This window comes from Strigops habroptila, chromosome 1 (genome assembly GCF_004027225.2).
Source record: "Strigops habroptila isolate Jane chromosome 1, bStrHab1.2.pri, whole genome shotgun sequence".
NCBI classification, from domain to species: Eukaryota; Metazoa; Chordata; class Aves; order Psittaciformes; family Psittacidae; genus Strigops; species Strigops habroptila.
In genome coordinates, this window is record NC_044277.2 from 80003239 (window position 1) to 80016048 (window position 12810).

Sequence of the window (12810 nt, forward strand, 5' to 3'; positions counted from 1 at the left end):
CCAGCGTATCAACCGAACCACAGAGCTTGGTGTTGTCGGCAAACTTGCTGAGGGCACACTCAATCCCACTGTCCATGTCACTGACAAAGATGCGGAACAGGATCAGCCCCAACAGCAACCTCTGAGGGAAACCACTCGTTACCGGTCTCCGTTTGGACACTGAGCCGTTGACCGAAACTCTCTGTGTGTAGCCATCCGGTCAATTCTTTATCCATCGGATGGTTCATCCATCAAATTTATGTCTCTCCAGTTTAGGGACAAGGATGTCATGCGGGACAGTGTTGAATGCTTTGCAAAATCCAGCAAGTAATGATTATAATAGGGTTTTTTAAAATTTATTTATTTATTTATTTTCCTTTTTATTTTCTTTCTTTTTTTAAAGGAATATTGTGATCAGTTACAGTGGTACTGAATATTGTGAAAAACAAGAATGATACAGAAAAGTCCATTTATACGCTAGCAAAAACTGAATAAAATTTGCCTACTTGCCAAACACTTGATGTTTAACTTGTCTACACATGATGTTTAACAGTGAGCACCAAATACTAATGAAGCATGTGGGAGAAAGAAGGGAGAGAAAACCAGAGTAACCCAAAAGGTTTATGCTGCCACAATTGGCAAATAGTTGGGAAACCGCCTGAAGCAGAAACATGTGTTATTATTTTCTAGAAAGAAACTGAAAGACAGAAAAAGAATTCTCATTTTACATAATAAATTATTGTTGCTTTTTCAAACAGAGCAGGAATGAGCAGTGAGTGTAGGGTGATGAAATAAATTAATGAAATAATCTGCATCCAATACAGAAACTAAAAGGAATGCAATTTTTTAGGCTAAGAACAAAGGGCTTTGAGGATAGACAAGCATATATTAGGTTAGTTGCTGTACATAGTATTTATGAAAAAGTTACTTATTGATCAGTAATTTTATCTCTTCCAAGATACAGAATTTGTCCAACAATATCTATTTTTCTAGCATGATTAGACCATGCATTTCTAGCCAGTATAGTATATGATTGAAGTTATGTGATCTTCCTCAAAGACTAATTAATGAGATGCACCCATATCTATTACAACAGCAACAACAAAAAAGAAAACAACTACATATTTAATCGTCACATATAAAATTACTGACTGACAAAGGCTGCAGAAAATATCCCACAATTAGTGCAAATATTCACGATGTTATGACTTCATTAAGCAAGCTTTTCTTTATAATGAGAAAATATTTTTACTGCAAGTAAAACATGCTAAGAATGAAAAAAATGCTTGAAAAGAGGTGTACAGTTTTCCTAGAAAAAGACTTTTGACCATTTACCTTGTTACTGAAATTTACTAATATGCAGTTAATTAGTTTGTTGCTAGCAATTTAAAGATTTGTTCTCCAAACAACCTTATAAATTATATTTATCTTTCAGAAAGTTCTACATGCAACTGTTAACAAAGTTGGAAAGAAATTCATTAACATTTTAATAGACCTGACTATTAAATACTTTTCTCAAACTTTGTGAAATAATCCTATTTGTATAAATCCAGATTTTCTCAGCATCCTAGCCTCTGCAGTCCCCTACTACCCATTTACTTTTTATATCCTCTTCCCTTTCTTCCCAAGCATGCAATACAGCAGAGAATCGTGCTGGATTAAGCTGAAGATATGCATTTTATGCTCCATAAATGATTTATGCATCCTATGAAAATTGTAGCATTTACACTCCTGCAGCATAGAATGCTAGGCAGCGAAGATTTAAATGTTTTGTAAAGATGCTTCTCAACATATGGAGAAGCAAGACTTACTTACTGTATTAAATATATTTATGCAGATATAATCAGGAAAACAACTGGACTATAACTAAGGTTTAGAACAAAATCAAGAACAAGACTCAGTGAAGTGAATTACATTTTGAGCCACATTGTGACAGTTACAGTCAAAAATCTACTAGAATTATATAGATTGGACCACAAACCAAACATAATGTGCTATTTTTTATGGATGTCAACTTTGATTATAAAGACTGAGCTCAAAGTGAAATAGAGCTGAGCAAGTGAGTAGGTGTAAACTGCAACTGTTATAAAAACAGGAATTCAAGGCATGTCAAATATTCATATAGTATTCTTTGAACTCTTTCACCTAACTTTAGACTAACATGGAGCCTAAACTGTAGGAATTATTTGAGATAAAATGGAGATCATGTAGTTTAATGTCTTAATTCAAATGCCTTTTAATGCATACTCTTAACCGAAACCCTTGAAGTAGTTTACCTGTTCCAGTCATGACCACTGACCAAGTATATCGTGTCAGCAGTGCAGTCGTTACATATGTCATTGATGGGGAGTCTTCCAACACACATAACCAAATCTTTCCACTTAAATAATAGAACCATCCATCATTATAATCACTGACGAAATTGCAGTGCTCAGCATTACTCACCAGTTTCATTTGTGTCCATCACTTTGACAAAATCATAATTAGAATGCTAAAACAGATTTTCATGAGTGCTTTGACGTGTCACTAAGTTAAAATGTAGGGAATGCTGCTCCAGACTATATCCTATCTAAAATTTAGTGTATACTGTACAAGTGTTGTTAGGATGAACTGAAAGACATACGAAGTCATCAATCAACTTCACTCCAGCCTTCCAATTGGTTGGTAGTAACCATTTTTTTCAGCAGATCAAAACTAAAATGGAGAAGTACAGTTCTCATCATACTTCATATATTTATTTCACATATCCTCTAAAAATACAACTGTCAAATGAGTTTTAAAGACTACAGTCTGCATGATGTCTTCATTCTTCAATAAATTAAATTTAAATGAAATAGTCATAATGCTAGTCACCAAATAATGTGTCTGAAGGGAATAAAAAATTAAATCCAGGAATATTTTTAAAGGAATCTTAAAACATTTTTCACTCATCATGCACAAATAAATACTTTCATATGAAAAAGATACTTATTTTTTACCAATGAAGCATACTAGAAGTCAGATTCCAAGCTCCAAAGATATGGATGTGTGAAAGGGTGAGTTTGAATGAGGTTTTTCTGCTCTATAGATGGAAAGTACATTTCAGTGGCATACATATAATGAAAATTTACTGCCATGAGTTAAACTTGATTTTCCTATTCACAAACAGTAATCTCATGTAAATTACACAAGTGCTCCCAAGACTGCCAATATTATTATAAACAGCCATGTAACCTCAGATATTTCAATATGAGAAATTTTCTCCTGGATTTAAGAAAATCTTTATAAAAACCATGCTGACTGATAAAAAAAAAAAAAAAAAAATCTCTGACTTGCATCTATAAAATCATACTCCCTGAAACTGGATTATACTGCCAGAGGTTATCCTGGCTTCATAAAAACACAAGATGTTAGTACCATTAATTCAACCTGTATTATCAGTAAGGTAATGACAGGGAAAAAGAAAACACAGTCTTACACAACAAGCACAATGGATCTGAAACACAATAATTACAGGCTTTCAAGGGCACTATAACAATGCTGTGTGCATCCTGCTGAGGATCTGGAACATATCTTTTTCCAATTTTACAAGCACTTGTTTGTAGCTTTATCTGGAAAAGTAGTGTATCTTAAACTTGTTGCTACATAAGCAAACACTGCTTACTACAGTCATAGAATTCTTTATTGCAAAAATAGAGGAGAGTATGGCAGTTTTGGAAAAGTGGAAAGGATGCATCTATTCAATGTATTTTTCAAGACTATTAATTGGACCAGCTGCTTAAATGTTTCTGAGAAGTAGCAGTAAACTTGATGGATAAGGCCTAAAGGTAATCAATTGTGGTTTACAAGCATCTAAGGGCAATTTATCACATTGCTTATCTCAAAGTAGAAATGCTATGATTACCTGAATGAAAACATAAGGTAAGGACAGAGAATTTCTGGTATGCTAAGTATATGAATGTATACAAAATTATCTAAATTGAATATTAACGTAAGGGCCATAAAACAATGCTGTTTTCTTGAAGTACTGCTACAAATCCCTGGTTTGTTTCTTGATTTTATGTCTTTCATAAATATGACCTAGAACATTTGTGTCCTCATAGGAGATGTCCGCAACAAATGCTTAAAATGCTGATCTCTAGAGGATTGTCTCTATGGCCTTGTATAACAGCAAGAGAAAAAAACTGAATTTAAAAGCAGAAGTGTGAAATGCTGCAATTAAATTGCAGAGATTAACATGGTTCTTTAAAGCAAACTTTGTGCGTTAAGCTACCAGAGTCAGATTTAGTTAATGATCTAGTAATGGGCTCAGACATTAAGGTTATCATTCTCTGGGGTGTTTGTTTGTTAGACCTTTCTGTTTTCCACATTTAAGAAAATAAGTAACAGGACAACGGCTATTGCTTTTTCATTGTACCTCTGCAGAAGATTTTCAGTTCATTTCAATGTGTTTAGGACAGGTGCATATTTCTTCACAATCTTTTTACGTAGGGTTTTCAGTATGATGAATACAGTATCCCTGTTCTGGAAAGTGCAGTTTTAAGTCTTACATTCATGCCAAGAGACTAAATTACTGTCAATGGCTGTTTATAGGGGATAGAAAGCAATGTAGATGTTTCCTCTTGCTTGTCAATGTATTTGTCAAAAAATGATCATCATACAAATTGATGTCTCTTCTATGTCACCATGAAAGCCATACAATGGGTGGAAAAAGGCACTCAGTTTCCTTCTTGCTCCAAGAATTATTCCAGAGGTCAATGTTTAGACACAGTATCTGTAAATCATATAGGAGATTAGCTGAATTAGCAATACCTATTAAGTTCATAGATGATACTAATGCTTTTAGCTTCCAGTATTGTCAATCAAGTTCCTTCAGCACTAAAAATCCATGCAGAAAAATTAAAATACCTGCCTCACTTCCTTGCTTTTCAGTCATGGTACCCATTCTTTCTTAAATGTCACACTGAATGAATTTTAGTCTGTACCAGAAATACTCAAAGTAAAATTTTGCAGTCCTTGAATTGAGACTAATTATGCTTTTGCTTGTATAGGGGTTTCATGATTTTTGGTCAGACTTTAAAAGAAAATATAAGTTGAGTTATTTTTTTTTCTTGTTTAGCCATCAGATATACAAAATGTCATGTATTCATTGTGTAATTGCTGATATTTGACATTTAGTCTTCCCATTGAAATACATGGGAGGAATAAAACATCAGTTACAAAGAGAATATTGACATTTTGTTCCTGCCTTGTATTTCAATGATGCAAATTCCTTATTTGTGTACACAGATACATCAGTAAAAATGGCATTGAGACAGAAGGGATGTGAAAAGGTGAAGGAAATATAATTTAAAAGAAAGTGGAAAAAAAGACAGTTTTGAAAGGGAGGAGGAAGGAACAGATAATTGTAGGTCTACAGTGTTTAGACCTATATTGCAATTTTTTTTTTGTCCTTACAGTATGCTACTATAGCTCTTAATTTGTGGTTTAGAGCAGGTTTTCAGTATAAGGCATTTTCCATTTCAAGCTTAATTACTGTATGGAATGGATACTGTTAACATATAATACGATCATTCTATTGTGTTAATATTAAAACGCAAACAACCTTTATTAGAAAGTTATGTGAAACAGGAATTTACTAGAAAGGTTCCTGTGGTGCATTGACCCTAGCCAACAATTGAGCACTCACGCAGCTATTTGCTTCTATGATTCTATGGAAAAAAAACCCCAACAAAAAAACAAGTGATACAAAGGCAGTCATTCACCATGTCCAATAAGCAGACTGACGCCTAGCAACCCTGTAAGCAACAGTAATTTGGGAAGACTACCACCCAGCTTTAATTGCTGAACATTAAGTCATATGACATGGAATATTCCTTTGATCATTTCAGGTCAGCTGTCCCACCTGTGTCTCAGCCCCTTACCTATTGGTAGCCTACTTACTGTTGGAGTACAGAGAAGGCCTTGATGCTGAACGGGTCCTGTTCAGCAGTAAAACACTTGTGTGCTATCAATCAACAATGGTTTGGTAAAAATCCAAAACACAGCTCCATACAGGCTGGTATGAGGAAAGGTAACTTAATCCCAGCTGTATTCAGTACAGTTCTTCATTCTGTCATGCTTTAACCCTGGACAGTAAATAAAAAAAGGAAAATAAAAAAAAAAAAAATGGAAAATATAACTCGAGGAAAATCAAGTGATGCAAACGAAAACAATTAACAGTTGCTCACCACCAACTGACCCATGCCCGGCCAGTCCCTGAGCAGCCACCCCTCTCCAACATCCCCCCCCCACTGTTTTATTGCTAAGCACAACATCATATGTCATGGAATATCCCTTTGGTCAGTTGGGGTCAGCTGTCCCAGCTGTGTCCCATCTCAACCTTTCATGCACCCCCAGTCTACTCGCTGATGGGGTGGTATGAGAAGCAGAAAAGACCTTGACTCCGTGTAAGCACCGGTCAGCGATATTGAAAACATCCCTGTGTTAAGACTGTTTTCAGCACAAATCCAAAACATACAAGCTATTATAAGGAAATTTAACTCTATCCCAGCCAAAACCAGTATGTGCACTCAGGCTTTAGGTCTACTCTATGATCACATCAGTCAAATACATACTTGGACTGTGTCATGTGTCATATGTCAGTGCATAAATTGATTTTCTTTAAAGCCTGAATTAGAGCCATCAGCTTTACGTGTTACCTGAATATCAACGGACTCCTGAAGTGCATGTCTAAACTAGATTCTCTCTGCCTTCTTTGACTGGAAGATGCAGAATATATTATGAATTAAAGTGACATTGGCTACTAAAACCTCTTGTATTTCTCAGAAGTAATTTCTAACACCCAGAAAGATGTTTGAAGCTAGTAAGACAACCTTGGGAGGGAAAGAAATGACAGCATGCTCACATTAGGCAGGTACTGCACTGTCAGACCATGACACAAACTTCGGTATTACTAAAGAAAACCACTACTCTCACCATATTCACCCATGTAGAGCTTTTGGAACTAGGGAAATAAGTAAGCAGCAGTCATTGAAGAAAATACATCAACATCTGAAAGAAAAAAAGAAGGGATTGCTTAACTGTTGTGGTCAATCTTGATTCCAAAAGAAATAGTGACCTCTAAGTATGTTTCTATGAGTTTGTGGCCATGAACTCTTTACAAAAGGGCTAGACAATTTATCAAATCTAAATGATTTTGTCTTTATAGGACAATAGGTAATTGAATATCCTTTGACTTTTTTGACATTTACTATGTTATCTCTATGACCTGTGACACCCGTTTCACCAGCCAGTCAGTAAATGCAATTTGGTTGCTCTTTTCAATGATGATGGATAAAAAACCTTGGGTTTGTCCTGTCATCGCTTTCATTCTCAGTTTACTCCTTAAAGTTGCTAGGGTTAAGGGACACCTAATATGGTATTTCAGATTCTAGTTATGCCTCAAAGCCTGCTGGTCAGGCTATGTAAGTTCTGAATGCTTTTGTAAGCATATTTCAAACCCACTTCAGTGAACAGTTTGAATGTTAAAAAAAACCCCATGTATCTGAGGAGGACTGTTTTGATTATTCTGTTTCCTGGTTTAAAAGCAAACACAACAACAACAAAAAAAACCCTGTCCACATTTTTTTTTTTTTAACTGTGCGATAAGATTGTTTGGATATAATGAAAGAAAAGCTATTTTATTGTGTGTCAGTATAACCTATCCAAGCATACTCTGTCTTTGAATGGAACCAAGAAATTTCTTTCTTAAAACTTTAATTGCAATACTAAACTCTATTTTCTGTTTTATTTTCCGCTGCCTTATGGGAGCTGTAGTTTCTTTCTTACAAAGAACCATGCAGATCTGCTAGCCAAGAACTGAATGCAAATTTCACAGTCAGGAACCTTACTAGTGCTATTTTCCAGAAAAGGGACGATTCGCTATTGTTGTAAACAATAGGACCATAACTGTGATTTCTTTCTCCCCATAATAATGAGTAGAAATCCAGGATGCAAATGCAAAATACAAAGACAAATGAAAGCAAGTGAAAAGCAATAGGGATATCACAAAGAAAGCAAATATTGCATAGAGATTTGGGGCTTGGGTTTTATGTTTTCTTTGTCTTAAAATAGAAAGGTATAAGTATCTTCTTTCAAAAGGGGAATTATTTAAAAGTTTTGCTTTCTTACAGTTTTAATTCTTTTAACTGGCATTTGAATAAATTTGTGTTGCTAAAGGCTTTTTGCACAAAAGATGCCTTCGATTACTGTATGCCACATTTTCATGTTTTCCTCTTATTTTCTCTTATCATTTTAAACAGAAACATTTGTGTTCTCTAAAGCATAACACTTCTAAAAACAGGTCACACCTGGTGTAACAAACTGTATTTCCCATAGCTGCTCAGCAATAAGTCCAGACTTTTGCTGATCTTCAGCTTTTTAAAAGCTATCAGAATTCTATTTTCTTATATCTAATGTGATACATAAAATTCATAATTTTTATGAGAATACGCCTTCACCCCTCCTGTCTGAGTTTTGAGATAGTTCTTATTTTGGCTCTAGTTTATAAGAAAAGATGCTTTTTAAAATTTTTAGAATCATAGGATGATTAGGAGTGGAAAAGACCTTAAGATCATCTAGTTCCAATCCCCCTGCCATGGGTGGGGACATCTCCCACTAGATCATGTTGCCCAAGGCCCTGTCCAAGATGGCCTTGAACACTGCCAGGGATGGAGCATTTACCACTTCTTTGGGACCTTGTTCCAGTGCGTCACCACCCTCACAGGAAAGAGCTTCTTCCTTATATCCAACCTAAATCTCCTCTGTTGAAGTTTAAATCCATTACCCCTTGTACTGATGAAGAGGACCTGATGAAGAGGCCCTCTCTGACAGGCCCCCTTCAGATATTGGAAGACTGCTATAGCTTTGTTGGACAATTTCTGCAGTGTGATATATAAATATTTGCATTTTGTAATTGTTTCTTCAACGGAATATTAGAAACAATGACTCTTGACAAATAAAACTGTTTGGATTATGCAAAGAGCAAAATTTTACCAGGTAGACACAAGAAGCAGAAAGCACTCTTACCTCTCTGAAAACATGCTTTCAGAGGGAAAATATTCCTGATGTAAGCTTAGTGATCTGTTTTACCCTGCGAGTGCTGTGAACTGCCAATTTCCTTGGAATTAATTCCAGGTGAGGATATTCTCTGCATTACCTTATAATAGATAAAATGAAATTAACTACATTTATGAATTAATGTTCAGGTCAATATGGCAAAGAACTTACGTGTAGAAAAGGCTTAGAAAAATATTAGTATGTGTGTATATGAACCATATATGTGTATGTATGAGGGTAGTTGTATACATATAAATATCCACTACTTGGCTTTCCCAAACAGAGCAGCTATAGAAATACATACTTTATGTGGTTCAGGTAAGATCAGGTGTTGGAAAGAGCTGTTTCAGAAAGGAATAAGAATATACAGTACAGAAGGTGATGAGCCCTCCTCTTTCGTGCACTTGCAGAAGTGTAGCTTTGCTTCAAGACACTTCTTAGTCCTGTATTCATTTTCCTGTCCCATTTTGGACAACAGTAGAAACTGAATATCCTCTATACCATCAATGGCAGGGAACAGGGTTTCTTGCAACAGTTTTCCTTAAAAATATAATGCCCATACAGAATATATCATCGTCTGGAATGAAACAATCATTAGATTCTCTGATTTGCCTGATGTGAAGCACCACTCAAGAGTAAGTGAATCCACCCCAGTCTCTGCCAGTAAGTGAGAATACTTGTACAGCCTCTGAGTCTTTAAGTCTGCACTTATTGACTGCCTTCTTTAACTGCTGAGTGCTTTGAACAGTTAAGAGGAAGCAAGCAAGGCAGACAAGGGGCAGGCATAAAGGGGGCTTTATAAGCTATTTTTAAGATCTTCAATTCAGATGCTGCACTGTGCCCCAAATGCTGCGGCTAAAAGCTATTTCCATTTTCTGCAGACAGCCCTAAGAGACCATCAAAGGCAAAGAGTTGTTTGGCAACTTCTTTCTGAAGGTCCTAATGATACAGACCTTTGTGCTACCAGGCTGCAGTACGACTATCCCTTGATCTTCCCCTATTAAAAACAAAACAAAAAAAAAAAACCCAAGAAAAAAACCCTGCATGACAGTAGATGTGTGTGGTGAAGTATCAGACAGCATTCTAACTGGGTTTTGGAGAGTGAGATTGAGCATACTCCCAACTTTTTTTGTGATTGGTGTGCTTTAGGCAGTGACTTTTGTCTCAAAGTACAAAATTAATATTGCATTTGATCATGTGACTTTAAAACTGCTACTCAGGGAGATTAGACAGTCTAGTAAAAAAACCCCAAACCTGTATAAAGCACAGCCAATATTTCCTACCTGATTCAGTCTTTGAATCATAGCAAGTGATAAGAAAAAATAAGAGATTGCTTTATTGTAATTGTGAATGTATCTTTGCACCCTTTCAATGAAATCATGAAAGTGTTCTGACTGTTGTTATTAAAACTCCCAAACAGAATGGCTACACCCAGATTTTCTCCTACAACTCTTAGGGGTTTTGTCTGTACTTAAGATATATTGCATATTAGAGTTTGCCTAATTTATAGGTTATTTCAACCCTATAACATTTAAAATATCCTTCTTGGAAACAATTTTATTTAAACTTTAAAAAATTGTAAATTATTTTGAAATAAATTTGGATTTATTAATATTTAGTTTGAAAAAAAATTTAAACACCAAAATTTGTTAGCTACAACTAGGGTTCTGCAAAACTGTATAAAACGTGTTACATTCTTCTCTAAAAAAACTTGTTAACAAGAAGTAAAATATCTTTTATTAATTCATAACAATATTCTACCCTGTGTGTGTTTTGTACACTAACTGTACACACACACACAGACACATTTATATACACACACATACATATAAAAATATAACCATTTTCTTGCAGGAGGTGAATATCACAAACCAGCCATTAGACTGCTGTGGAAGGAAATAGTTTGGAATTTTATTTATTTGTTTCTGCTTGGTTTTCTTGAAGGGGCACAGCCTTCGATAGGTTTTCTACTTTTAGAAAACTTGTTCTTTGCTGACAGTTGGGCTATAACTATATTTCATAAACCCTAAAGCTCCCAAGTTGCTGGAAATAAATTGATTTTGTGAAAATATGCGACACATAGGTCTTCAGTATCGGTCCTGAACAGCCTGTCCCTAAAGTAGTTATTCCCATTTACACCCCTGATCTGCTTGTGTCTTTGGTGGTGCTGTAGTTTTTCATGCACTTCAAAAGCCACAGATCTGTTTCCATCCTTCTTAATTTAATATAAACTGCACATGCTTCTATCAGTAAGGACTTTCATTTTTATACTTCTTCCATTTCATGACACCATTGGTTCTATATTTCACAGTGTAGGGAGCAGAATGAAATTACACTGCTCTCAGACTTCAGCAATATCTGGTTTATGTGATTCAGGACCTCCACACAAAGAAGAGGTCACTCTCAATATTTCTGTAAATGGCTCTTTCTGGAGGAGTATATACTGGAAGTCTGACAAAGTGTGATTTGTTTGTTATGTACAAAGTGGGGCAAAAGCCCTACACACTTCTGTGAGAGTGGTAAAATTCAGCTGCAAAATCCAACACCCAATTATTTTGTTTTGACATAATTCTACAGAGGTTGGAAAAATTTAACTAAGAGTTCCTAGATTTTTCTTTCCCATCAGCTGTCTTGTATCTTACTATTGCAGTCTCTGCCAGCAGGATTTCAGCTTTTAAAAAGCCTCCTCCTTTTACACCTCAGAGCAGAAGCTGGTCTTATGTCTACATATGTTCCAGTAAATGACTTGCTATACAGAATCTGAACTATCAGATTAAATTTAGAAACCTGTTTTTGTATACCTAAGGAAACTGATATTTGTACTGAATATTTTAAATACTTCTTCAGTGTGTACTTTCTCAGTTCAGGTAATACTTCAAGAGTCTTTACTGTAATTGGTTCACTACAGAACTGTGATTTCTATTGTTTCAAGGCCTGCAATTCTCATAGATATTTCTGTCCTCACTTCAGCCATTGAACCGTTGTAATTCTGACAAATGATTTATTTCTCTCAGTAGACTGACTCGTGATGATTCTTCCACTACAGTGACAAAATAAATGGAGAACACAGTACACTATAAGAAAAATATTGTAACAAATATTGGTAGGAAACTATCTGAAGGAGTGGTCATTATAATCTCTTCTGGGTGATGGAATGTATAACTAGAGGGCCAGACACTGTCACTGAGTGTAGCTAAAGGTAGAGGTTCAGAGTTTTTTCAAACAATATTAGTTTTATCACATTATTGACAACACATGTTTAAAAGAATCACTATTATTTCTCTGGCTGCAAGGCTGAAACAACGGTAAAAAAATGCCATTTTCTTGATACTTTATTGGGATGATGTCCTCTAGCAAAAAGACAGAGCAGAAGAATTACAGCTCACCTGGCCCTTTGAAAATCTCTGTCATGTAGCTTATGTTTCATGTTTAGGCATCTGCATTTCTTTCTGGGTATTTTAAGATTGTGTAAGAGACAGTATCACATTTGGCTAGTGGACAATTAGAAGATTGATTGATACTCTCTGTCGAATTATGAAAGCATGGTCATACAATTTTTATTAGAGGGGAAAAATCAAGCCTTTGAGTAGTTTCCATAACTGAAAAATATAAAATGTGGTGTGTAGTGAAATATAGTTGATTTCAGTGTTTTGAAACCATAGGAATGCTTCAGAAAACAGGTTAGATGATAATGCAAATTTAAGATAAATTCTGAACTGCTTTCTGCAGTTTTGTGATCAGCATTCTCTTTGT